Genomic DNA, 4874 nt, shown 5'->3' on the forward strand with positions numbered 1-4874 from the left:
GGTTATGGTCGGTGGAGCATTCTGCACCTCTCATGGTCCGCGTTTAGAGAACTTCTCACTGGTCACGTTACTTGACAATGATGTCGTCGAGTAGGTGGCAGTGCTTCGAATCTGGTGCATCCAGGAGGTTGTGTGCTTGTCACGATTAGGTTATGTTCTGAGCACGAAGAGGAGAGTCTTAAGCCATCGCTGTTCATGTTGTCGATGCCATGGAGGCCCAGAACACAATCCCATAGGTGACAGTCTGTAAAGAAAATTGCATTTAGGTCATCAAATGATTAAGACTGTCGTTATGAGGTGTCCTGTGAAGAGCAAGGTCCAGGAACTCATAAAAGGAGTCTTTGGCTAGATTGTCAGCGCCTAATGCACTACAGGGGGATTTAAATAAACTGCAGGAGTGGTCAGAAAAATAGCAAATGAAATTTAACACCAGCAAGTGCAGCGTACAGAAGTCGACTTAGGAAAGAGACTTAGGGGTACTTGTAAGTCCGGACCTTCGGCCTAGAAAACAGTGCCATTTGAGTTCAAGCGACTTCAGTTCCCGGTTAAAGTGAGCTTTGCCATGACCATCTACAAAAGCCAGGGACAGTCCCTAAAGATGGTTGGCCTAAACCTGGTGTTTCCTTGCTTCTCTCATGGACAGTTCTATGTTGGATGCTCCAGAGTAGGAACCTGTCAAAAATCTGTACATACTTGCTGCTAATGGCAAAACCAAAAATGTGGTCTACCTTAATGCACTACAGTGAGACAATGTGGAGCCTCCCGGAGGGTGGCGTCCTACTGTGGCCTAGTGAAAGAGCCGTCCGGAGGGCGGCGATTCCGCTAGTATATATACAAGTGATCGTGGGCCCTTCGTGCCTGGTGGCGAGTCCGGTGGTACAGTTTACCGAGGCGTGACAGTTCGAACGCTCGTGCTTGGCTAGCGCGCAACCGCTGTCCAGCTGACAGCGTACAGCGACATCGTTTTCCAGATGGTCCTAGTTGTTATAATCATGGTCGAGGTTGTTACAATCATGGTCGTGGTTGTTATAATCATGGTCGTGGTTGTTATAATCATGGTCGTGGTTGTTATAATCATGGTCGTGGTTGTTATAATCATGGTCGTGGTTGTTATAATCATGGTCGTGGTTGTTAAAATCATGGTCGTGGTTGTTAGAACCATGGTCGTGGGTGATATAATCATAGTCGTGGTTGTTATAATCATGGTCGTGGTTGTTATAATCATGGTCGTGGTCGTTATAATCGTTGACTTGGTTATTATAATCATGGCCGTGGTTGTTATAATCATGGTCGTGGTTGTTATAATCATGGTCGTATTTATATATCTCTATGTCTCTCCATTACACTACTCATCATATTTAGCACTTTTTCTTCCTTATTAGATAGGTGATTTTAATATGGTATTCTGGGAACTTTAAAAAACACATCCCTCCATTCATACCTCCACCTCTCACTATCCCTCTCTCCCATCTCCTGTCCTCGCTCGCCTCTTAAGGATAATAATTCTTCAGTCTCTCTTCTTCTCCCTTTCTATCTTCTCCATGCATTCATGTTATTATCTTTTTATCTGTTCGCCTTTTCCATGTACAGTCAGCCACAGGAATAAGTATACACTGTAGCCTCGTAAGGTCCGAAAATGCTCTGGTAACGTTGAAACTTCGCATCCAGACGCATGATGAAACTCAGCTCCCCCCCCACCTGTTGTCTCTAACTATTTTCTGTTTTGCCTTCTTTATTCTTCTATTTACTCATGTTCCTTCCCTTACTAATCCAAACAACATGAAAAAAAAGTAGGCTAAAAGAAAAAGTGGGGGGAGGAGGAGGGAGACGTAAGATAACTGCAATCGTTCGGCTGACAGCGTACAGCGACATCTTTTGCCAGCTTAATCAAAATGGTTAATTAATGCCTTCCTAAAGAAACCATCGACATGGGACCAGGTTTGTTCGACTCTATGATTTTTTTGCGATTTTTCCACTAAGTTTGATGAAAAACGATTGTGCCGTTTTGGCTGTCCAACCGGCCTATTGCAGACTCCTTATTTCCTAATGTTCTAATGTTGGTGGGTAGATGCTGAAAAGGGTTGCATAACGCCCTTTAGTTAGAGGAATGCGCTATAGCATCATGCTTTCATTTAAGCCAATCTGAATTTCTGTTACTTTATGCAGGATGGTATTACGAACACCAAAACTCACGCCGTGCAGTCGTCGTTGGTCCTCTGGGTACCCTTCCATAAAAAGGTGTCGCCTTCTCTAACTTGATACGCGCTACAAGAGCGGTTCATCTTTGGGGTATTTCCGTTGCCTCTTGGGTGTCCAAGGAGGGTGCGGAAGCTTCAAGCCGAAGCTGTGATGGGAAATCGTTCTGTAATGTGTATATTTCGACCGCATTTCGAGATGCCCTGACGGCCGCGGTGAACTGTCCTGGAGTTGACGGAACAGCCAATTTTTAGGTCTCCGTTTCTCGACCGTTCCCGTCATAGCTGAGCGGTGGGGTTCCCTGGAGAGGGCTGCTCAGTCGCACAGGAATCTGCTGGAGGAGGGTGCTGTTCCTTGTCCCATCCAGGAATCGAGCTAGTGACTTCCGACCACATCCTCGGCCTGTCTCCGTCACCCTATCCCATCGCCACAGGACTGTAAAGTTCTGTTGATGTTGATAGAGATGAGATAATGGAACAGTTTGCCTGTGCGGTGAAGGGATTATCATGACGGTGGGGTTCGATTGAGCTGATCCCCACCACCAGGTTGGTCCTGATCACCAAGTTCCAGTAGCAAGAGTAGACTCAAGACGACCTTCAGGTGACCAAGAGTGCAGGGGACTGACAGAACTCCAGTCAGTCGGCTTTGTGTAGGGTGAGCTCCCCTAGCCTTATGTCCTCCCGGATTTGTCCACAAGGCAGTAGGGGGGGGGGGGTGAGGTGCAGAGGTAGATCGGCGTTACGTTACGTTGCATTACGTTAGGTCAGGTCAGTCTACGCTAGGCTATGTAGAAGTTCGTTTGTGTGTAATGATTGTGTGGTCACGTTGTGTCAGAATATTCCCCCCAAACAAAAACAAGAGTTACCTGTATTTGGTGGAAGATAAACACATAAACCTTTGTAATAATAAGTCTCGTGGTGAGTAATATTCAGTCCTTTATTTGTAAATCTAAATAAATAAACGCTATTGAGACGTAATTAAATTTTGTTATTAATGAGTTATATTCACGTGTTGCAGGAAATTGTTGACTGAACCATTAAGCAAACTACTAATTACGTTTCCTGTACATTAATAATTGATTATCTAGTGTTAATTATCACACTGATGACAATATCTGTTCCGGTATAACAGTACAGTACCTTATGAAGCCTGAGATACTGGCAGGTGTGGTCGAGCATAACACTGACCGAAGGTGTGATTATTTCTAGTTAAACACATACACACACACACATTACTATTACTACTTTGCTGTCACTCGTAATCGAGTATGAGAAAATTAAATGAGTTAGCAAGGATGTCACCTTCGTTCGTGAGCTCTGGGGTGACTAGAGAGACCGACACGGAACCGGCAGGGTCGTCAACAGATGTTGCACGTGTGGAGGGCTACATCTAGCGCAGGAGGAGCGGCGTCAGTGTCTTTCCGGCGTTGGCGCTTGTCTGCTTCAGTATGCAGTCGGGCTAACTCGTGAGTATTGACACCTTGTCGTGTGGTGCTCCGTCAAGCGTTACGGTGTGGAATAATCGTCTCCCAGGTGAGGAGGTCGATTTGGCACTTTTTCAGGTTTGTCTTCAGGCTATCCTTATACCTTTTCAGTTGCCCGCCAGCGTCACGCTTACTATTCGTTAGGTGACTGTAAAGTAGCTGCTATGGCAGTTTACTGTCATCCATGTAGGTAACATGGCCAGTCCATCGTAGTTGTTCATGGATAATGGGAGCCTCGATGCACCTACTGTTGGTATGAGCTAGAATACTGGCATTTGTTCTCTGGTCTTTCCAGCGATGAAACGTAGACTACGTTGGTGAAAGCTTTCAAGTGCCTTGAGGTGGCTCCTGCATATGACCCATGTCTTACTTCCAAATAGCAGGGTGAGGAGGACCACTGTTCGATATACGTGTAACTTTGTATATAATTTCAGCTCCCTACAGCTAAAGACACGGTTTTGGAGTCTGCCAAAGGCTTAAGATGCACATCTCCTCCGATGCTGATTCTCTTCATCGATGTCCGCGGTGGTGGACAGGTGGGAGTCGAGATACCGAAAGTGGGTAACATTAGAGAGGGTAGTACCGTAAAGCTGGATGGATGGTGGAGGTGTGGCTGAACCAGGGGCAGGTTGAAAGAGAATCTTATTCTTAAGTACAATTACCTCAAGGCCGAAGTGTGCGTACGCATCTGCATAGGTGTTCAGGATCTCCTGTACATCGCGTTCAGTGTGAGCAACAAGAGTGAGGTAGTCTGCAGACTGAAGTTCAGTAATGGAAGCTACTGACACCTTTGTTCCAGCCTGAAGTCATCTGTTTAACCCCCGTTTGGATGAGAGAGCTCAGACTGGGTGCCATTGTGCAGGACACTGCAGTTCATGCTATCGTGGAGTTGCCTCACAAAGGCGATGAATTTTCGTGGACAGCCAAAAGAGCTAAGAGTCCACCAGAGGGCTTCCATATTGATCGATTCAAAGGCCTTGGTTGGGTCGATGAAAGCCATATGCAGATCACGACGCTGTTCCCTGCACTTTTCCTGTATCTGGCGGGTAGCAAAGATCAAAGATCATGTTGATGCATGGTCACGTGATGGGCTAAAGCCGCATTCAGATTCTGGGAGAAAGTTTTCTGCCTTAGGAAAAAGTCTGTTTAGGAGGACTCAGGCGATAACCTTGCCAGCTACTGACAGAAGCGAGAT

This window comes from Homarus americanus, unplaced genomic scaffold (assembly GCF_018991925.1).
Source record: "Homarus americanus isolate GMGI-L3 unplaced genomic scaffold, GMGI_Hamer_2.0 scaffold24759, whole genome shotgun sequence".
NCBI classification, from domain to species: domain Eukaryota; kingdom Metazoa; phylum Arthropoda; class Malacostraca; order Decapoda; family Nephropidae; genus Homarus; species Homarus americanus.